Below are 24197 nucleotides of genomic sequence, written 5' to 3'. Positions count from 1 at the left end.
ATCCAATCTGCATGAGCTGGAAGAGTGTCTCATCGGTCAGTCGGTTTCTTTCTTTGGACTTGATGTGCTTCATCATTGAGAAGATGCTCTCGCAGATGTAAGTGCTCCCAAACATGCTGGCCATCGAAAGTGCAAAATCCCTGAGGATTGGAAATCGGGACTCTGGTAGCAGTCTCCAAAAGGAGATTCCCCTCTCGTTGCGGTTTGCTTGGAAAAACAGGTCTGCCTGTAGTTCGCACAGTTCAAGCTGCAGCTCAGGGGGCTGCTCGCTGACAGCAGCAGAGAGCGGGTCAGTGAACAACGCGATGCGTGGCTGCATGGCGTAGAAATCTTGGAAGCGGCTCTTAAACTGCTGCTGCAGTTTTTCGATTTCTGCTTTGTACTTGGTTTGCATGGTTTCCTCGCATTTGGGAGCATCTTTGCGCATCTCTTCACATGAGGGGAAGTGTGCCAAATTCGGACGGTCGGATTGGAAGCCTTCTTTAAACAGGGCTAGTTTAGCATTAAACGCGTTCATGTGTGCATACAGATCCGACACAGTTTGGCCTCTTCCCTGCAACTGCAAATTCAGGCGATTGAGATGAGATGTGATGTCTGCAACGAAGGCCATGTCACAGAGAAAATCTGTGTCCCTGAGTTAACTGCAGTACGCACTGGTGTCACATCGAATGCTCTCCTCGAGAAATACAGGGATTTCAGAGCGCAGCGCAAAAAACCTCTCCAAGCATTTCCCGCGGCTCATCCACCTTATCTCCGTATGCATCTGTAAATCCCCGTACGCCGCGCTCACTTCATCCAAAAAGGCTACAAACTTCCGATGATTAAGAGACTTGTTTCCTCCTCGAATGAGATTGGTAACTTTCGTTACTAAATCCATGACATGGCTGAAGTTCATAGACTTGGCACAGAGGGCCTCCTGCAATATAAAATAAATTGGATTCAGCAACATTGTAGTCATTATTTATTTTTAAATCTCACGAAGAAAAACACATTGGGCTGCCTCACAGGCGAACAAACGTTAGTCGACCAGAAAGGACGGGAAGAGAAGTGGAATCTGTCTCAGATTAAAATCGTGACTTTTAAAGCACCAAATGACTTGCTTTAACGAGTTTCGTTAGTTTATAATTTTATGAATGATAAAATATAATTTCCAGGAGGCTGTTCAGTCAGAAAATAACGGATCATTAGTAAAAGCGTTTGCCCGGCCGCTCCGTGCCTGCCGCCGCCGCCGCCGCCGACACACACACACACACACACACACACACACACACACACACACACACACACACACACACACACACACACACACACTCTGACAGCACCGCGAACCATTCGTCGATAACCGGAATAAAGTGGCAACGACTAGGAACGTTTTTAGTTGGGGGCAGCCCTATTTATCACCGATAACAATAGCTGAAAATAACGTTACCAACCTGATGTATGATGCAGTGCAGTATTGGACAGTCAACGCCACTCTGTCTGAGAAGCCCGGCGAATCCAGTGCGTCTTCCTTGCATTGATGGCGCACCGTCAGCAACAACAGCTGATAGCTTGTCAAATCCTCCGTGCTCACTCACAACACTTTCAACAGCGTTGAAAATGTCCTGTCCTTTGGTAGTGTCATGCAAAGACACCAGTTTCAATAACTCCTCATGCACTTCAAATGAACTGTTTACTGCTCGTGTGTAGATGAGGAGCTGGCTTACATCCATCACATCTGTACTCTCATCTAGCGCTAAGGAAAAGTACTTGCAGTCGTTCATGATTTCCCTGAGCTTTCCCTCGACATGATTTTGAATATCAAAAATTCTTCTAGTCACTGTGCGTCGGGACAGAGAGACCCTTTCAAAGTTCTTAGCCATGTTGTCGTCTCCAAAAGCTTTCGCCATCTCAACTGCACATCGCTTCACCATTTCACCATCTGACAGGGGCTTCTTTGCTTTAGCAAGCTCAAGGGAAACAACATAAGATGCTTTCAGTGACGATTCCTGTGTGGTCGTGGCTTTGGTAAAAAAAGCTTTGCTGACGGTGTATTTTTCGCTTGAGATCAGCAACGATAGCGGCTCTGGCAGCTCCGGTGTACTTGTCATACTTTTCTTTGTGCGTGGCGTTGTAGTGGCGGCTCAAGTTAAAATCCTTCATTGCCGATTTTGTTTCCAAGCACACTAAACACATGGGTTTTCCTTTGCAATCTGTAAAAAGATAATCTGTTTCCCATCTTGGCTGGAAAACGCGATTTTCTTCTTCTAGTTTTCTTTTTTGAGCGCTCATGTTTGTAAAATTCTTTTTTTTTGTAAATCCCGCTAGAAGAGGAGGTGAGGTCGACGTGGTAATTCCAAGACCATCCACTTGGCTACATACCTTTACATTTTCGGGGAGCGCTATCTAGCGGCTGACATAATTAATTACAGTTTGGTTCAAATGACGACTGAAAAACCAATACTATATACAAATGAACTTGCGGGCCGCAACAATTCGCCAGTTGCCCATCCCTGCTGTAGACTGTGGCACTGGCACACTACTAGCCGCAAGTGCCGCAGGTTGGAAGAATGAATCAATTGTTCGCTTGCTCATTGTTTGAATGGCAGGTATAGATCGTTCTCCTTCTCACAGACCCGCAGCGGTTTCCCTCGCTCGATAATCTCTATGACCCTCCCCCTCCACACATTAGCGCCATTCCCTATCTTTCTCACACTCACTTGCCTGCTACAGATTCCGGATTCATTGATGCGCCCCTTCCAAGTTTAACGTGTAAAAAAAAAAAAGGGGCAAATTTGTAGCTGTAAAATTCAGTCGCGCATTCTCAAATTTTGGTCGCAAAACGCGACCATTGGTCACAGTCTGGAGCCCTGCCTAACTGCTCCTTAGGAGCTGGCTGTCACCTTGCATGCATGGTTGACTCTGCCGTCGGTGTGTCAATGTGTGTATTAACCGATGTAAGTCGCTTTGGATAAAAGCGTCTGCTAAATGCCCTAATAACCTATATTCCAAACCTCTGTAGACACACACACAATCCCTCTGTCTTGGAAAACCTCCTACATAAAACCACTACCAAAAATCCGATGTCCAAAAGAGCATAAGGATTATAGACCCATAGCCCTCACTTCAGTGATCATGAAATCACTTGAAAGAATACTACAATATCTTGTTAGTTTAACCAAAGAGAAACTTGACCCCTGTCAGTTTGCTTATAAAAAGGGCTGCGGTACAGAGGATGCGGTCGCCACACTGGTCCACCTGATAACAAAACATCTAGATCAGTCTAAAGACAACTATGCAAGGGTGTTGTTCTTGGACTTTTCTTCAGCCTTCAACACGATACAGTCTGATATATTGGTGTCAAAGATGGTCCAGTTAGAACCGAATCCATATTTGATTCACTGGTATGCATGTTTCTTAACCAACATGAGTACAGAGAGTAAAGGTGAACAGAACCCTTTCCTCAGCATTAACTACAAATGTTGGCGCTCCACAGGGTTGTGTAAGCTCAGCTGTACTCTTCACTCTTTATACTGACAGTTGTCGTACTGAAGAATGTCTGTCTGAGGGTAGGAGCAAAGGACCAGATCAGTACATTCTAAAGCACTCTGACGACAGTTTTAATTTCTCTTTTAAATAGTTTCAGTGACCCTGGACTGCACCAGCAGAGAGTAAATAAGGTGGTTGAATGGAGTGATAACAACGCTCTCATCATAAACACAAAAAAGACAGAAGAGATTGTTTTTGGTGCACCACTGGAGATATGAAAATCTCCTATTACTATTCATAGTGAACAGATCGATCAGGTATGTTCATACACATACCTAGGAGTAGTAATAGACCATCTTCTTTCCTGGAAAGATCAGATTGAATCAGTGTGTAAGAAAACAAAGCAAAGAATCTATTTCCTTCTTCTTTTGGTGCCAGTAGAAGGATTCTTCTTTTGTTTTTCACTTCTGTCATTATGAGTGTTCTTCAGTACTGCAGTACCACCTGGTATGGATGTCTGTCTGTAGCCCTAAAGTCACAAATGTTACAACAACTAAACATTTGTTCAAAGATTGTTGGACAACCACTTCAGGAGCTGTATACTTCCACGTATGACAACAGCATGCTGAGGTTGGCAAAAAACATCACCTCAAACACTAGTCATGTTTTGTATAGTGAATACAGGTTATTGCCCTCAGGAAGGAAATACGAGGTACCACTTTTCAAGAAGGTTAGACTAAAAAAGTCTTTTGTCCATCAATCGACTTTGATGCTAAACCGGAGATAGGCGAAGTGGTGGACAATGTGCTCTCGACTATCTGTACCCATGTATGTAAATTTGTTGTGTTTCAATGTGTCATGTCAATGTGTGTAATTCATGTTTTCTGTTTTTACATGCCACGGCTGCTGGGTCGCAAGACAAATTTCAGCACTGCTGACGAATAAAGTTCATATCATATCATATCATATCAATTGTAATTGTAAATTGTTAAAGCGCAACACAAGCTACCTGTAAAAGTGCAAAGAGAGCAGTGAGTCTTCTCGTTCCCGTCCTTACGTCATTTTTTATTCAGGACATGGTTCTCAGCAGCTGGTTGAGGTCCCTGCCGACGCTCGGGGGCTGGGAGGCGGCGCTCTGCCGCAGGCCGGGCCCCATCTGATGGTGGAGGGCTTGGCACAGGCTGGTGGTCGCCCGGTGCACGCTGCCGCTGGACGGGCCCAGCAGGCCCCACAGCAGGGGCAGCGCCTTCTGCTCCACCAGCTGGGGCCGGCGGGGGTACAGCTCCGTCACCAACTCTGGGGGGGAGGAGGAGACGGAGGGAAAGGGGGAGGGGAGGAGACAGAGGGAGAGAAGGAGGAGGAAACCAAGGAAGAGACAAAAGAATGGGAGACAGGAGGAGACAGAGGAAAGGAGGAGACCGAGGAAGAGGAAGAGACGGAGGAGATGGAGGTGGCAGAGCAGAGCGGATCAGATGCCTCTTGATTGGCCACACAATGGTATACGTATGTTTGGTGCTGGTCATAGCAAAAAACATAACAAACAAACATTTTAGCAATTAACAAACCTGCAACCTTCTCGGTCAGATCCACCTTTGCTTGGCCGCTAAGAACCCGTGCCTTGAAGCAGAACGGCTCCAGGAGGAGACTGTTGTCTGGAGAGGGGCAAGGGAAGAACACATGAGTAACAAGGACAACGCCGTGGTCAGACCGGACCGTGTTCCGGACAACTCCCCCCGGGCCCTCACCGAGGTTCAGCACCAGCTCGCAGAGGGCCCCTGTGGCGGCCGAGTACACAGCGCGGTTCTTGGAGTTGAGGTGGTTGTCCACGATGGCGGGCACCAGGTGGTTGAGCACCCCGGACAGATCGACCTTCAGCAGGCGCACCATCCCCTGCAGGGCCTCCAGGGCATACAGGTTCACCTTACGGTTGGACTCCTGCAGGCGGTCTCTGAAGGCGTCAAACACCTGGGGGAGCGGGGAGAAACGGGGAACAGGTGAACAAAAAGGGGACAGGTCCCACCAGGAAAGGGGATAAGGGCAAGTGTAAAGTAGTGGGCGTTTACGAGCGGTGGGGGGGTTTTACGGACCGGGAACAGGCTGCGGATGACCATGCTGGGGTTGTGCTGGCAGTCGGCCACCAGCTGGTCGATGCCTTTGATGCGCTCCCTGAAGTCCTTGGACTCCAGCAGAGCGGTGAGCTGCCTGATGTACTCAGCCTTGTCTTCGATGATGGGCCCCTGAGGTTTGGAGCTGTACTTGCTGTTGGGCTCCCTGGAGGGTACCACAAAATATAATGTCATGAAATTGCATACATACTTACTACATATATATATATATGATCTTGGAAATAAGATAAAAGATATTCTTAAAGTTTGCTTCAAGTTGAGAAAACGAACAAATGAATAAATAAATATAGGAGAGACATTGCAAACAAAAGCCATCATGTGTGTTCTGGAACACGACCCCGAGAGAGGAGCTGACCTCATAGCATAAGTAAGGCTTTTACTTTCACCAACATATTTCAAAGGTGGCTGTCATGTGTCTGGGAGGAGTCTCACCTGGGGGTGGTGGTGGTGGTGTTGGTCAGGGTGGCGGTGGTGGTGGTGGGGCTGGGGGCTATCGTCGGTTTGGGGAGCTTCCTTTGGAGCGTCGAGGCCCTGGCGGTGCCACTGCCGGGAAGCGAGGCTGGGGTCTGGGGCGTCTCACCCAGACCCTGACCCTGACCCTGACACAACAAACACAACAACAAAGTTCACAAGACCCGTCACCAAGCGGTAGGGTGGGGCGAGAGGGCGGGGCCTTCCGTACCTTTGCCTTGAGTCCGCTGACCGCCTTGCGGGCGGCGGAAAGGTCCTTGGTGGGGATGTTCTTCTCCAGCATGCTATCAAAGTCCCGGTGGGAGGACAGGAACAGCAACATCCGGCGGCCAAAGGACCTGAAGGGGGAGGAGTGAGACCGGCCCGTCACCGAGCCGTTGGACACACGCCAAAGCCTTCAGCCAACACAGGAAGCCACCGGGGGCTCTACGTGCCTGGGTTCCGGGGAGGAGTCCAGGGCCAGCTTGACCACGGCCGGGAGAATTCTGTCCGTCACGTCCTTCCCTCCGGACAGCACGCCCACCCTCTCCAGCAGGTCGGCCAGGTGCTGGGCGGCACACTTCCTCACCGCCGCGCTCAGGTGGCTGCAGTCACACACAGGCTCAACATGAAGGACGCACACAAAGAGACACAAACCACAGAAGTACACAACGGATGGAGATAAGGAAACATAGGCTAGACCTCTGGAGTATCCTACCTACCAGCCCAAAGCAGATTAAGGATGTTAGAAACGTTTCCTTTGACACTCAAGTCCTGTTTAAATGTCTATTTTTTCTGTTGTGCGTTTGCATCTGCCGCTGATTCTTTGTACTTGTATTTGATCTTGCAATACTGATGCTGTGGTAGATATACTAGAAAACATAATAAGGCGCAATACAGTGTGTTTGTGTCTGCGTTGTGCGTGCGCGTGCAGCCCCCTGACCTCAAACCCCCGTCCAGGAAGGGGTTGATGCAGCGTGCCGGCGTGCAGTGCTGCACCATGTGGCCCAGTGCCGCGTCCACTTCCTCCCGGATGAAGGCGTTGCTCTCGGCCGCCTTGTGCAGCAGCGCCCTGGCCGTGGTGTCCACCTCCTTGTCCATGGCCCGCTGCAGTTGGCAGTACAGGACGCCCAGCGTGCACACGGCTACGCGGGACACGCCCGAACGCAGGTTCTTCACCTGAGAACCAGACACACGTGGTAGACACCACTCTCACTCTGGAAAGGTTCATTGAGTGTCTTGGAAAGCGCTATATGAATTAAATGCAGGCGTTACATTATAGTACGTTTCACACTCCTCGCTTCATTCAAGGCTGTGTTTTGCTAACTTTGTTCATGTAGAATCAACCACTTGTTCTCTGGTGTAGAATTGATGAGGATGGTTTTACCCACAGCGAGGTATATAGACTAAGCTGTAGACAGGATTGAGTTTGTTTTACACTTGCAGACAGTGACGGACTTTCCACACCCAGCCGCCCACCCACTCACACGCCCACCCACAGTGACAGACGCTGGTCTCCATGTTACGCGGTAGAGAAAGAGAGAGCACCAGGGAGCAGGCCCAGAGAGGGGGAGCTACCTCTTGAACGATGGCGAGGCAGACGTCGCGGAGCCTGGGGAGGAGCGTGTCCACGTGGTTCTGGGCCAGACGGCGCAGCACCGTGAGCCCTTCCATCTTCTCCTGCCTGCGTTCAGAACCACAGCAGGTCAGTCAGATGAAACACAAGTTCAGATTGCTTCGACTAAGTCTGTGTGTGTGTGTAGGCAAATTCTGAGTGTGTGTGGTGTGTGTTGCCCGGCCTCTTCCCCTGCCTGGTGGGGGGGGGGGCCCCGGAGCTTCTCCCGGGGGATCCTGCCGATCCTCAGACGCTCCTGCACAGGGGGAAACGGGCTGAACGAGTACTTACCTCTGCCCGCCACACCTTCAGGAACGTCAGAGGCCGGCGGGCTGCCTGGGGCCTGGGACCTCTGGCCGTTGGCGGACTGGGAGCACTCCGTCCAAAGGAGGTCCGCCTCGGTGCCTCCGAGTGCCCGGCGGCGGGCGGAGGCAGCGGCGTCCCAGGACGAGGGGGCGGAGCTCAGCGGGGCCTCCCGCAGAGGACCTCTTGGATCCACTGTGAAGGACACTGTTTAAAAGTACACGTTAAGCACTTACTTTATACTTAAACTTACAGCAACAAATATACTTGGAATAACTTTATACTTCAATTATATTTGTACTACAATAAAGTGTACTATTTGTTCACCTGGGGGTTTATGTGGGAGCTTGGCCTCAGTAGGGCGGAGGACGATCCTGTCGTTGGCGCCAGCGGCTGGGGGAGCCAACCGGGGCAGCCTAGCCCCACGATGGTGGTCAGGGTCAGCCACTTCTAATGGGGGGAATTTAAGTACACTTTAATAAAACATTTTAATAGTGTATTGCACAGAACTTGAAAATAAGTGTACTTTACACAAGTACACAATGACCACGTATTTGCAATTTTTCTAAGGCACTCTAATACAATTTGAGATTAACTTTCTGCAAGTATACTAAAATACACTTCTACTTTGCTATTTAGTATACTTTTTCTAAGTACACATACGTACAATTTACAATACACTTACAATAAAGTACACTGCAATACCACTTTAAGTATTTCAGAATTAGTGCACTTTTTTTTCAGTACATTAAAGTGGAACTTAATGACATTTATTGTGAAGTACACTTTTAAAAAGTACATAAGTTAAACAAACTTTAATTTAAGCACAAAAAGTAAAAGTTCACATGTAATAACTTTTGTATACTTCAATTAAATTTGCGATACACCTCTCATTGCTGCCACCAGGTGGGGCAGCCAACCGGGGCAGCCTAGACCCACGAGGGTGGCGGGGGTTAAGGCCCGGGGGCTTGGCCTCAACTGGGCGGAGGACGATCCTGTCGTTGGCACCAGCATTTTAATAGTGTATTACACAGGACTTGAAAATAAGTGTACTTTACATAAGTACACTAAAATAGCACTTATTTAAAACTGTATAATCTTTGTAAGTACACTAAGTACAGCTTGAGATGTAGTTTACTTAAATTCACTTCTAATTTACAGTACATTTCCAATAAAGTACACTTTTTACAAGTACAATGCAATACCACTTAAGTATTTTAGAATTAGTATACTTATTTTTCAGTACATTAAAGTTTAACTAGACATTTATTGTGAAGTACACTTTTGAAAAGTACATACGTTAAACATACTTTAAATTAAGCACAAAAAGTAAAAGTATACTTGTCATAACTTTTGTATACTTTAATTATATTTGCAATACACTAAAGTATATGACTTCCTCACCTGGGGGGGTTTGGCCCGGGGAAGTCTCCTGGCTCGAGGCGGCACCCAGAGCCCGTGCACGGGGGGACACAGTGTCGGAGTGGGCCGCCGTGATCCAGGCTTCCTGGCCGTCAGCCTCCTCAGCCACAGCCAACCAGGGCAGCCTAGACCCACGAGGGTAGCGGGGGTTAAGGCCCGGGGGCTTGGCCTCAGTAGGGGGGCGGAGGACGATCCTCTCGTTGCTGCCACCAGCTGGGGCAGCCAACCGGAGCAGCCTAGACCCACGAGGGTAGCGGGGGTTAAGGCCCGGGAGCTTGGCCTCAGTAGGGGGGCGGAGGACGATCCTGTCGTAGGCGCCAGCGGATGGGGCAGCCAACCGGGGCAGCCTAGACCCACGAGGGTAGCGGGGGTTAAGGCCCGGGGGCTTGGCCTCAGTAGGGGGGCGGAGGACAATCTTGTCGTTGGCGCCAGCGGCTGGGGCCGCCAACCGGGGCAGCCTAGCCCCACGATGGTGGTCAGGGTCAGCCACTTCTAATGAGGGGAAATTAAGTACACTTTAATAAAACATTTTAATAGTGTATTACACAGGACTTGAAAATAAGTGTACTTACATAAGTACACTAAATTACCATGTATTTGCAATTTTTCTAAGGCACTCTAATACAACTTGAGATTAACTTTCTGCAAGTATACTAAAATACACTTCTAGTTTCCAATTTAGTATACTTTTTCTAAGTACACATACGTACAATTTACAATACACTTACAATAAAGTACACTTTTATACGTTTTTTCAGTACATTAAAGTGGAACAAGTACACTTTTGAAAAGTACATACGTTAAACATACTTTTAATTAAGCACAAAAAGTAAAAGTATACTTGTAATAACTTTTGTATGCTTTACTTTACAATTATATTTGCAATACACCAAAGTATATGACTTCTTCACCTGGGGGGGTTTGGCCCGGGGAAGTCTCCTGGCTTGAGGCGGCACCCAGAGCCCGTGCACGGGGGGACACAGTGTCGGAGTGGGCCGCCGTGATCCAGGCTTCCTGGCCGTCAGCCTCCTCAGTCACAGCCAACCAGGGTAGCCTAGCCCCACGAGGGTAGCGGGGGTTAAGGGCCGGGGGCTTGGCCTCAGTAGGGGGGCGGAGGACAATCCTCTCGTTGGCGCCAGCGGCTTGGGCAGCCAACCAGGGTAGCCTAGCCCCACGAGGGTAGCGGGGGTTAAGGCCCGGGGGCTTGGCCTCAGTAGGGGGGGCGGGGACGAGCCTGGTCACCTCGGTGTAGGACTCCCTGTCCGCCATCATGTTGGAAGCAGGGGTCAGTTGAGTCCGCAAAGAAAACAATGTCTTCCTGTCCATCGTCGCTGTTCGATAATCACTCTATGAGTCTCTGTAATAAAACATATTCAATTTATTATTTAATTAATGGAGTCTTAACCACATACATAGATTGGACCACTGCTTGGGTCGGAAGCATACTCATGCAATTTTGAATTCTGGTACAAGAAATTAAGTGTGTGAGTGATGACGTATTGACAACATTTTGTGAAAAGAGATTAAAACGGCATGAGTTGTACGCTCACGGTGTCATTGCATTGGAAGTCGATAATTTGGTAAAAGTCACGGTTCAACACTGAAAAGTTTAACCAACCACGAGTGTGAGTATAACGCATAACGAACCGTGTACTAACATAATTTATACATAAACGTCAGTAATGCCACTAGCTAGTAAGAGAGTGAGCTAATGCAGTCGTTAAAACACCTCCAGCAGCAGCATTGCTTCAGATATCACCCTCATTAAGTGCGATGGCGTGAATACATGCAGCAAGAACGTTCCACAAATGTACCGATCTGTACATGCATGCGGCATAGCGGTTATGGTTTTCGACTTTACGGTTATGGTGACAGAAGGTTACGACGATTACCGATAAATCGATCAGTGTTTTCACCGTGAAAAAACATTTACAATAACATACATAATTGTTAGCGTTATCGATCAGTTAGATGACTTTCTAAAATGACATTGAACTTTTTGAAGAGGGGGCAAGGGTGTTTGGAGAGCGAGGTGAGAGAGGCCGTGGAGGGCCCGAGATCCACGATGCCCGAGCACGGCTTAACCTTATTTCAATCGAGCAAAATGTGGTAGATTTATCTTTTACACTTCGATAAATATATAATTGACATGTAATAATGTGCCATTGAGGGATTTATAATAGTATTGACATAAAATGGGACTACTTTATTACTTAGAGCTATAGTTTATGACTTACCTCTACTTGGCGTCGAAGGGCGAATGAAGACTTTAGAACTTGAGCAGATACTTCATTGACACGAGACATTATGACGAGTCCAGCTTCCCGAACCTATCATTGAGCGCATTGTGACCTCACAGTAATTTTGTGTGTGTTTTAATACAAAGCCTACCTACAGGATACCCCAGATCCTTAAACAAAAACATATCACGAAAACACTGACGCTTTGCATTATTGCGTATGCATGCTACTGATACTGAAAATTGCACCAGGTGTGATGTGACCGTGTGAGGATTAAACCAACCTGATTCACTATTGAACAATAGTGAATCACACATATGAATGCATGCGTTCATATGCATGTGCATATGAACATTGCACAGTGTAATATTCAACATTTCCACATTCAATAATCATAAAATATCTGATTGACTAAACTACTACGCTACTACGCATTACAAGTTTTGGTAGCAGGTGGCAGTATCTGAAACCAAACCTTTCAAACCCGCAAGAACGACACCCTCATATCAATTTGGGGGCAAAGTGGGGTTTTCTCCCGGAGGCCAAGGGAAGCCATGCTTCCCTGTTTTTTTAGACATCCAAAACATTTATATTAACAGTTTCGGTTATTCTTTGGTGCCGTGTTGCTGTCATTTTTTCCACATTTTCTCGTCTCATTGAGCATTTCAAAATGCGCCCCTCTAAATGTTAAAGGCCCACTATGCAACTTTTTTAGCCAAAATTACATTAAGTATGCAGGTTGAGAGTTATGCTGATGGTTCTGCATCCATTTCTGGGTCGATTGGTGGGTGTGTCATTTACCCATGTCGCCTCTCCAGTGAAAAAGCGCATATGCAACTTGATCTGTTCGGACCGACACAATCCGGATGTGATGCAGCGGAAGTATCCTCGAAAATGTAGTCAGATTGTAGTTTCGAAAATGCTTTACGGCACAGACACACACCCAAACATGGCACCGGCTAGATATAAACAGCCAGTTGCGAGGCAATTGTTGCATTCATCATGGATCAATCGACTAATGGTACGGCCACACCAACCGCGTTACTCGCGTTGGATAACGCGAGTAACGCGCCTAACCTGACGCTTGATCATTGTGTGTCACAAAAATGGTTCAACGCGCCTGTGGCTGCGCTAGAGTCCGAGGTAGGAAACCCAAACGCCGCCGTGTTTGGGTGCATGATAGAGTTTAGATCAGGTTAGATTAAATAATCTCGGATATAAATAACGATCTCATCTCATCTCATCGTCATCCGTTTATCCGGGGTCGGGTCGCGGGGGGAGCAGCTCAAGCAGGGGGCTCCAGACTTCCCTTTCCCGGGCCACATTGACCAGCTCTGACGGGGGGATCCCGGGGCGTTCCCAGGCCAGTGTTGAGATATAATCTCTCCACCTAGTCCTGGGTCTTCCCCGAGGTCTCCTCCCCAATGGACGTGCCTGAAACACCTCCAAAGGGAGGCGCCCAGTGGGCATCCTTGCCAGATGCCCGAACCACCTCAGCTGACTCCTTTCTAAGTAAAGGAGCAGCGGCTCTAATCCGAGTTCCTCACGGATGACTGAGCTTCTCACCCTATCCCGCGACGCCAGCCACCCTTCTGAGAAAACTCATCTCGGCCGCTTTTACCCGCGATCTCGTCCTTTCGGTCATCACCAAACCCTCATGACCATGGGTGAGGATAGGAACGAAGATCGACCGGTAGATCGAGAGCTTTGCCTTGCGGCTCAGCTCTCTTTTCGTAACAACGGTGCGGTAAAGCGAACGCAATACCGCCCCCGCTGCTCTGATTCTCCGGCCAATCTCATGCTCCATAGTACCCTCACTCGCGAACAAGACCCCGAGGTACTTGAACTCCTTCACTTGGGCTAAGGACTCATAAATAACGATAATCGGGTTAAATAACTTCACATGGTGTGTCTGGTGTGTTTCCAGCATTCGTAGTGTTGATCAGGAGAGAAATAGTCCGCCAAGACGTTGAGGTTGCTTAGCAACCAGAGACTCTGTCCATGCAAGTGAACGGAGCGTTCACTCTTCGTCATAACTATCAAACCGAACATCCTTCACATTCACCGAGCGAACATTATGAAAGTAAAATGCACATTTCTCTCTAAAAATGTTTCCATAAACGCATTTAATGGCGTAACTATGTTACTATTTCCACCCAGAATAAAGAAAGATGTCGGCCGTATGCTTCTGTGCAAGGGTCACTACAGTAACGAATTGCTTTACGGCACAGACCCCCAAACACGGAACCGGCTCGATATAAACACAAGTAACTAAGGGATTGTTATATTCATCATAGATCAGCCGACTAAAAAGAGACAGAGAACCCCAATGTCGGAGGAACAGAAGAAGAGAAAAGGGAGACTGACCGACAGAGAGGCCAGACACGAGTAAACGTTGGGCAAGCTTTTCAGGAATAGCGTGAACTGAAAGAAAAAGAAGACTGCAAATCAGACGCCGACTCGGCCGTGTTGCTTTTGAAATTGAAAGTACCCTTGGGTGAACTTTGTCTTCGTGGTATTCTTGATTCTGATAGTCTCTGTACAAATGTGTTTGCTCAACCATTTAGTTGTGAGCCCTGTAAAAATTGTTTTCTCGACCGTTTTGTTGTGAGCCCTGTATGTTTCTAGCTTGCTTGCAACCATATAAACACCTTTGTTTCCATGGGTGTTTTGCTGTTCGTCTGTCCCCCAGATACAGACTGAATCCCCGAATCCAGGTTCTTGTTTATTTCGATTATTATGTTGGCCAAACCTCTTACACTGATTGTTCTGTTCAACCTAAGATATAACAATTATAACCTAGGGTACAAATTCTCCCGGTGAACTATAAAAAAGGATGGATTTATGTTTATTGCAATGCAAATACACCCTTTTAAAAATGTATAACCTTGCCTACACTTTATGAACATCTACTTCGGACATGGCTCCACGCATTCGCAGGCTTCTTTGAAAAGAAATGCACATGGCTCGCGTAGAAGTGAATGGGGAAGGGACGTCAACGAGTTGTTACGACAGTGTTGTGAAATATCTACTACGAAGCTGTAGGGGGCGCTGTGTAGAGAAATGTGCGTGCCAAAACCAAGAAAACAGCGAAGATATTCCCGAAGTTGCATAGTGGGCCTTTAAATACGCGGTAAAACACGACATTGCACACTGTATGTCCCATGGGATGGCATCCCTTGGTGAGAAAAAAGAAGGATTAACCAATCAGGTGAGGCAACCGTCATGACACTGCCCTCCTGTGATTAGTCAGCAGTGTGCTAAGGGAAGCCTTCACACCAATCAAATCAAAGCATCAACGTCAGCGTAAACAGATAGCGGGAGATTAGCATTTTTATCATATTATCGTATAAGCAAGTGGAGTTATGGAGGGTCGAGATTTACAGTATTTAGTAAAATTTAACCAAACTGCCACATGGGCAGCAACTAAAAAGTAAATCTGGCGGCAGGCCAATGCCTTAGCTTCAGCTGCGTCTCGAGAGAAAGAATAGTGGTTATCGCACTTTCAATGAGGAGAGCTATGTCCGCACCGAGTGGCAAGCTGGTAGTGCTAAACTTCAGCTACTATTTTGGTGGCCATGCCTTCATTTTGACAAAGAATCATGCTACCTGGGTCACTTATTGACCACTTCGCCACCATGAAAGAGGAGAATGGCCTTCCTATACAAATAGGGTGAGTAAAATACACACCTCCCGGTGCGGCATTACTGTTCCCTGAGCTCTCCATTTATTATTCTTTGTGATATTATATTTCCAATTTAGCCTTGATTGCCCGGAATAAGTTGCATTGGTCAATCAAATGAAGTAGTTAACGCTGAGAATCAGCACCAGTGACAGCAGGGCACACCTGAACAGATGCGGCTGTGGTTGTTTATAGGCGCTTGTTCTGGGTTGTTTTGTGTTGTCTTTTAAAGGACCACTATGCAACTTTTTTAGCCAAAATTACATTAATTATGCTGGTTGAGAGTTATTCTGATGGTTCTGCAACCATTTCGAGAGGGGTCTGGCTGCAGACATCCACCCACACGCTCCAGACAACCACCCACACGCACTTCCGCTGCAGACAGAAACATCCACCCACACACGCCGGAAATTGCGTGATGGTGGATGTCTGGAGCGCGAGTTGCACATTATTCAACAGCGCCCCCTCGGGTCACACTTTTCGGTGGGTCGCAGAATTCGGCGTAACAACGGGACTCACTGCACGAAGATGTGACACGTTCGGCTCAGCTGCACTTGGAGGTTATGGTAGGTGAATATTCAAAACACAGCGATACAATTATAAATGCACGAGACTTGCATTTCTTTACCGATCTATTCGTTTCTGATGTCTCTGCTCATGATTTCAATGTATTACACAGGGGAAGAGCATATTTGTGGCTGATCTCAATGCTGTTCCGACTTGGCGATATCCAACAGCATGTGACCCACTTTCAAGTTTACCTGTAAGTCTATTATGCCCGACTGGTTTCAATTTAATTGATAAACTCAGGGAACTTAAAACCACACCCATTTACAATAAATGCATTAATCAGAACAATCGGGAAGAGAAGTTGCAGGACAATAAGTTGTTATTCTAAAAATTCTGTCTATATATTCTTCCTCTATTTTCACAGTTTATTTTCAACTTTTTTCCTTATTATTAGGATGATGTTTACTTCAGAGACGCTGTTGTAATTCCTGTTTGGAAACCTGGACATTTCTTGTTATCTGTAAGTTGCGATACTAACTATGACATGTGACTTTCATTACGCAAATTATGAAATTACGAAAATAGACCAAACTACCTCTTGCACACTGAGTGTACTCCAAATTGTACTTATTTAATGCACATTGTGGTATCGTTCAGCACAACTGCTCTACTTTTTTTTTTCTAAACTTTCATTTAATGTTCTGAAAAATAATCAGTAGGCCTATTCCATATTAGACTGTTCAGTGATTGAGTTGGTATTGTGTTGTGTTGTCTTGTCATCTCACGCAATGTTATGTAATTGTCATTAACTGCAATCATAGGTTTTGAACACAGGCCAGAGAGAGATATTATTTCTGGATTCCAAATGTGAACATGCACAGTTTGGATTTGGCGATCTAGAAATGAGAGAACTGTTGAGGTCACTAACACAAACTTGCATGATGGTTCTTATTGATGTTCCTGATTGATGCAGTTTCAATGCCTTTCTGTTTGTTCCAAAATGTTTGTTCTCCAGATCATGTTCTGATCTGTATAGCAGCCATTTTATGGTGCTGCTTATATATAACATGAATATTGGATATCAACTTAACCTTAGAATTTAACAAGAAATGTCCACACACTGTGAACTCCTAAACTTACAATAAATTGAAACCACTAAGTGAGTTTATATAATGGTACCATAAAAAGCCTGCTGAAATGGTGTGTGTGACTGCATGAAGATCTTGTTCCTGACTAAATAGATTGCGTCATGTGTGCGGTACATGAAAAACTGCCATATTTTGCATGATTGATATGCTCTAAATGCTGCTGTCTGTTCCATTTTAGAAACCTTTGTCAGTCTCTCAGCCCTGGGCCATGGAAAGAGACGACTGGTTTGGACATCGAGGTAAATATATTGTTGTTTAATGATACTGTGAAACTAGAAGTACAAATACTAACTCATTTCTGACATGATAGGGCTTTCCACGGCAAAAGTATGGCATCGACTGTGGCATCTCCATGTTGATGGTAGGTGTGAATATTAGGCAGATTTATTTACTCTTTGTGCTTAAAAAATATTTACATAATTTTTTTATTTTTATTTACAGTATGCCCTTTACAAAGTCATGGATGCACCCTTTGACTTCACTGTTGTAAGTTCCCTTGCTTATTCAAAGCTATCTAAAAAGTTATTTTATATTATGGCTGATATATATTTTTTCTATTTTATTAGACTGATATGCCATCGTTGAGAAAATGGTGGTGTATCATGCTGATTGAAAATCTTGACCTTGGAAGGTAAGGCCAAATTATGTTCACCTTTGTTTGACTAAGAAATGATTACACATGAGTGTCTCTATTGTATTTGTAGTGTATTAATTTCTCTTTCTTCCTTTAATTCTTAATATTTGAGCCATGGCAAACTCTTTGCCCACTGGACTGACACATCTAAGGCTCTTCTTCGGGGTGAGGTGCCACCAGTTTTTAAACTGAAGAAGAGAAGGCGAGATGACATTCATGAGGTACGTTTTTATTTATATATTTTTAATGCTGTTAATGTTAATTTGCATTTGTTTGTTCTGTTTTTGTTCATTTACTCCTACAACAATTTTTAATTTCCCTGAATCTTCCACCATTCAGTCATGACAATAATCTTTTGTAAAGAATGTGCCATCCTCCTAGGTGTGATGGTCTTTCATTATTTTAAGTATTTAAAGATGACAAAATTATTCTGGTGTTTAACTCACTCAGTGTTCAACAGTTTCAGGTCCTCCTCTCTGGAGAGTAGACAGACTTACCCCCTCCAGTTATGTTTCCCACCACAGTGCCGTTGTTGTCTAATTTGATGTGTTATTATCTGGATGGGCTTGTCTGCAGTCCGGGGTGTAGAACCTTACAGTTCCAAGTCTTAGTTTAAGTAACTAACTGGTTGCAAAAATAATATAATTGAATATAAAATGATTCCAACTTGGTGGCATTTCATTTTCCATTAAACAGGGGCCACTTGACAACATTGTAGCTGGAGTTGCCTGGCTGCGTCAGAATGCAGGTTTGCTCAGGGGGAAGGTGGTTGAGCCCGCATTTCCGAATATCGACGCAAAAGAACAGCAGGAGCTCCTGAAAAGGATCCGTTCTTCAACTGATGAAGAAGAAAAGCATCCCCTGCTCTTCACATTTGATTTTCAGGAAGACATGGAGGTCTTCCTTAACATGGCAGCTGAGGAGGATCTTCGGGTCAACGCCATGTTTCTGGGTCGCTGGGTGGACAGCCAGTGACATTGCTGTGTGTGTGTGTGTGTGTGTGTGTGTGTGTGTGTGTGTGTGTGTGTGTGTGTGTGTGTGTGTGTGTGTGTGTGTGTGTGTGTGTGTGTGTGTGTGTGTGTGTGTGTGTGTGTGTGTTGAGGTTCTGAGTTCAGTTATCTGTTGTGTTCTTAATAAAGTGTTATAACGTTTACAATGTATTGATTTTTTGTATTACTTTACTTATTCACTTTGGTTACACACAGAGCTAAGTTAAAACACAGACTTGAGTTTGTCGTATTTAAATATGGGCAAATAAGGTGGTCCCGCAGCACAAGGTAAGACAATATTATAGACAATTAGAGCCAGATATTAAATGAATGATGGTTCAGAGTAAGAATTTAGGAATGCAAAAGTGCTAATAACATATGATAAATTATGTTGGAATGCAGTCGAACCTTATGATATTAAGACAACAGAATGTAACATAGCTAGACCTAATATAAATATGTCAGAAAAGGTGAAGCTAAAGGGGAATTGTTCTATCTATTCCTGTTCACTCATACATAGTATTTAAAATAATTATTAGCCTCAATCTCTGATGCCCTTCAACTTTAATAACGAGTATCAGTTTGTGTCCTATCAAATATTAAATTGAGATGATTGCAGTATAACACAGAGGGAATTCTGAATAAGGTTTGTGTATTTACAGAAAGAGAAGAGCCATAAGCTCCAGCTTAAAGTCAAAAGCGAGTGTCGGGTCTTCTGTCCAAAACCGGAAGTGTTTATCCGATTTTATAAATTAATTAATTTCGTTCATTAATGTAAACACATTACTTAACGCCCGTTCATTTATGTAAACACATTACGTAACGCCCGATTTTTATTTTATTCTCAGATTTTTATTTTTTATTATCCGATTTCCGGCGTGTGGGTGGATGTTTCTTTCTGCAGCGGAAGAGCGTGTGGGTGGATGTCTGGAGCGTGTGGGTGGATGTCTGCAGCTAGACTCTCTTGACAATTTCTGGGTCGTTTGGTGGGTGTGTCATTGCCCCATGTCGCCTCTCCAAGGAAAAAGCGCATATGCAACTTGCTCTGTTCGGACCGACACAATCCGGATGTGACTAGGGCTGTCACGGTTGAGGAATTTTCACCGCGGTGAAAACAGGGGGCGCAATATCGCGGTATGCGATATTATTGCAACATTTTTTAAAATGCAGTTTAAGCGAGATAATGCACATTTAAATTCAAAACACACCCGTAACCGGAGTTTTGTCAGCGAACTTTTCGGACACAGGGGAGCTGAAGGTTTGTGTGGAACCAGTTGCCATGGAGAATACGTCACCACTTTGCCAACAGTACATTTGTTACTAAATTTATATTTATATTACTTTACTTTGTGTAGTGCCGAACAACTCCCCTTACCTGTTCTAAAATCAGCGCAAAGCACGGCCTCTTGGGGCTTATTGCTTAATTTAAAAAAGGTTATTAAAAAATCTCGTTGGAAGCGCGATGTATGCGCAGGCGCCGTTTGGGCATAACAATATGGCGGCTGCCGTTCAATGGTTCAATGTAGTTTTCATCACCACCACCGGATTATGTTTCATTTATTTCATTACAGCACGTCCCCTAAACGTTACAACATAATCGACACGAATGAGCACAGCATCGAGCAGTGGAAACGTGGGTTTATTTACTATGAAGTTCGTATTTTTAATTGTTGAAATGAAATCAGCGGTGACGAGCTAGTTGTTTTGGTAGCGGCTAAATTAGCATGTCGCGATACTTTGTACAGGGGATCACGTCTGCGCCGAGTAGATGCGCAGAGGGTTGAAACAGCGCTTGTCCGGTCTGCTCACAAGAAGGTTTCTTTGGCCAGTTACTGTGATCAAACACGAGTTGTTTAATGTTCACAATGTATCGTTTTTCATGGGGAAAATGAGATGCGTCCCCGGGACGCATGGATAGTGAGTTTAGTGCGTCCTTTCAGATTTCAATGCGTCAGCGACGCAGGACGCGTACCTAGCAACATCACTGCGTAACTAAATGAATGAACGTTAATGAATGGGTATCATGGCAACGCACGTTTCATTCTAGAATTCCACGGTCAGTTTCATGAACGCGCAACCCGCACCAGGTCATATGCGGTGATCGCGATGGCCCATTATCTACCGCGGTGTGCTCTAAATATCGCGATATTTCATTTTTGCGATTATTGCGACAGCCCTAGATGTGACGCAGCGGAAGTATCCAATCGTGCCTCGAAAATGTAGTCAGATTGTAGTTTCGAAAATGCTTTACGGCACAGACACACACCCAAACATGGCACCGGCTACATATAAACAGCCAGTTGGGAGGCAATTGTTGCATTCATCATGGATCAATCGACTGATAAGGGACCCAAGAGGCGACTGTCGGTGGAACAAAAGACTACTTTTGTGGTCTACTTTTGTAGTCTACTACTTTTTTTCGCATAGACTACTGCAACGCCCTCCTCACCGGACTCCCCACCAAACTCATCAACAGACTGCAGATCATTCAGAACTCAGCCGCCCGGATCATCACCCGCACCAAATCATCTGGCCACATCACCCCTGTCCTCATCCAACTTCACTGGCTCCCAGTACACTACCGCATCCAATACAAAACCCTACTCCTCATCTACAAAGCTCTCCACAACCTAGCCCCCAGTTACCTCTGTGACCTCCTCCAAGAATACACTCCCTCCCGCTCCCTCCGCTCAACCTCTGCTGGACTACTATGTATCCCCACATCACGACTCACTACAATGGGTGCCCGGTCATTCAGCTGTTCAGCACCCAGGCTCTGGAACTCCCTCCCCCCACACATAAAACAGTCAGACACCATTACAACCTTCACCTTCACAACTCAAAACTCATACACAACGTCTAACTGACCACTGTTTTGATTGTTTGTTTGTTTTGTTTTGTCTTGTTTTTGTTTTATTTATTTTTTATTTTTTATGTTTATTTATTTATTTTTTTCCACAATGTCTTGTTTTTTTTATTAAACGATTTATGATGACTATATGCTCTGTAAGGTGACCTTGGGTGTCTTGAAAGGCGCCTCTAAATTAAATGTATTATTATTATTTATTATTATTAAAAGAAGAATGGACCAGAAAAGAGATCAGACACGAGTGAAAGGGGAACTATGCAACTTTTTTGGCTTGATTTACCTTAATATAACAGGCTAAGAGTCATTGCGAAGGTTCTATTATACATTTTTGTTCGATTGTTTGTTGTTTCAACTCCCCCTTGCGCATCTTGGCGGAGAAAGGGAATGTTTCTGCTGGCGACCCGCCGCCCACTCTCGCGGGAGTCTCTGGTCTCGTGAAGTAACGAATTGCTTTACGGGACAGACCCCCAAACACGGAACCGGCTCGATATAAACACAAGTAACTAAGGGATTGTTACATTCATCATAGATCAGCCGACTAAAAAGAGACAGAGAAACCCAATGTTGGAGGAACAGAAGAAGAGAAAAGGGAGACTAATCGACAGAGAGGCCAGACACGATTAAACGTTGGGCAAGCTTTTCAGGAATAGCGTGAACTGAAAGAAAAAGAAGACTGCAAATCAGACGCCGACTTGGGCGTGTTGCTTTTGAAATTGAAAGTACCCTTGGGTGAACTTTGTCTTCGTGGTATTCTTGATGTTGATAGTCTCTGTACAAATGTGTTTGCTCAACCATTTTGTTGTGAGCCCTGTAAAAATTGTTTTCTCGACCGTTTTGTTGTGAGCCCTGTATGTTTCTAGCTTGCTTGGTTGCAACTAGGGCTGTACGGTATGGACTAAAATGTATATCACGGTATGATTTGAGGAATAGACGGTAACGGTATTATATCACGGTATGTTAATTTTATCTTCTAAATTCGATGTAAATGCCTCTGAAGGGGTAAAATACTGGAAAGGCAGCAAAACCGCATAAAAAAAATTAAAATCTTTTCTCAAGTTACTTCCATCTCTGAAAAACACTTATGTTTAATAGTATGGATTTGTTTCTCCACTTGCTTGCAGACCTTGCCGTATAGTTTTGGCATCTCAATTTGGCTGAAGTGTGTGCGGGCATGTAACGCGCACCTGGGAACGAGTGTTTTGACCATCTCTTTAAACTCCTTTCTATCGACATTTTGAAAGGGAACCATGTCCTTAGACAGGTAAACAGTGACAACGTTTGTCATCTCGTTCCACCACTGGCATTTGTTGTAAGGACTGGCTTTCAAAAGGCCTGCGGAAGCAACGTCTGATTGCAGAGACGGCTTCACGCTACCAGCGTCTGTCTCATACGTTGTGAAATGAGAGCTTGTGAAGGGACTATTGAAGGGACTATTGACAAGCACGCAGGAGCGCTTGCTGCGCACCTGCGTACTTGCGCAATAGCATACTGCCTGAGAAGTAGGGCTGGGCGATATGGACCAAAAGTCATATCTGATATCTTCAAGCGGCGGATTTGATATTACTATTTCTACCGTTCGGAATTGAATACAGTTTGATGGTTGAATAAACCGTGGACTAGACACTGCCTCCGCCTCGTATTTGAGAACATTATAATATATAATATCACGGCCAAAAGCTTTGTGCGCCTCCGAAATATTATGAACCGTAGACTGCGTGGGGGGGGCGTTGCATGTCATGTCCCATGACATGCTATTTTATGTAGGCCTATTCTTTAATATAGGTATTAGTGGGCAAATATCACAGTATTCAAAGACGTTCCCGAAATTCTGCCGTGGTGCAGAGTATAATGTATAATGAGGAGGAGCGAGGCTGGTCAAGGAGGAGGGTGGTGGTGTGGCCCTGAGCAGCTTGCACCCACGGTACCATGCGCTCTGTTTACAGTGGATGTATCGCAATGGCGAGGCGCACACAGCCTTTAGCCGTGTTCTGTAAATATTCTAGAACACACAGGAGGCATGTCGCAGTTCATGTACTTCAGCGAGTCAAAGCCAAAGTTCGTTTCCCCCAATTCTTTCTCAACCATGGCTAGGATAACCCCTACTGCAGTCTCGTTGTGGAAATACAAGAGACGTCAAAGAACCGACAACAAACACTTGCGTTACAGTGTCTGTATTCACACACACACATGTGGCGCTCGCACGGTCGTGTCTCATTGGCGGGCCAACGTCTCTGGGCGGGCCAGGCAGAGTAAGGGGTGGAGCTTAAATGCTCTGTGACAGACCTAAAGACATTCCAAATCAGCGCGCTTGAGCCTCCGTTTTTTCAAAGGCGAGCAGAACAGCTAGTGCTTGTTTTGCACCAAACGCAAGTTTTAGCCACTGGGGGACCATAGGCAGGCTAGGGGAACTCATATTTATGTTAGAAAACCTCATAAAGTGATATTTTCATGTCATGGGACCTTTAATGTTTTATGTTTGGGTCTCGCGGAGTGAGAAACCTTGAAGTTACTGTGGAGTTACCGTTATTACTATACCTACCTACCGTTTCGATTTACAATTACTATTCCTACCGTTCAGAATTGAATACAGTTTGATGGTTGAATAAACCGTGGACTAGACACTGCCTCTACCTCGTATTTGAGAACATTATAATATATAATATCACGGCCAAAAGCTGTGTGCACCTCCGGAATATTGTGCACAGAATTGCAACCCTTTGGTTGTGACAGTTTTTAAGCAC

At 45.4% G+C, this 24197-nt stretch overlaps 1 long non-coding RNA gene across 2 annotated transcripts; it reads left to right on the top strand.

The window, feature by feature from the left end:
• Positions 1–15731: 15731 nt before the first annotated feature.
• Positions 15732–18621, top strand: LOC115537712 (uncharacterized). Of its 2 annotated transcripts, XR_003974842.1 has the most exons (9): positions 15732–15872; positions 15986–16069; positions 16271–16336; positions 17143–17203; positions 17275–17325; positions 17406–17450; positions 17531–17595; positions 17711–17819; positions 18295–18621. It is a non-coding gene; the product is annotated as an uncharacterized LOC115537712 (long non-coding RNA). The 2 variants fall into 2 exon arrangements; XR_003974843.1 differs by lacking the exon at positions 15986–16069 and having other exon boundaries at positions 15742–15872.
• The last annotated feature ends 5576 nt before the right edge of the window (positions 18622–24197 follow it).

Source organism: Gadus morhua, chromosome 23, assembly GCF_902167405.1.
Source record: "Gadus morhua chromosome 23, gadMor3.0, whole genome shotgun sequence".
Classification (NCBI taxonomy): Eukaryota; Metazoa; Chordata; class Actinopteri; order Gadiformes; family Gadidae; genus Gadus; species Gadus morhua.
The sequence above is the reverse complement of the archived record's forward strand: the minus strand, read 5'-3'. Positions and strand labels throughout refer to the sequence as shown.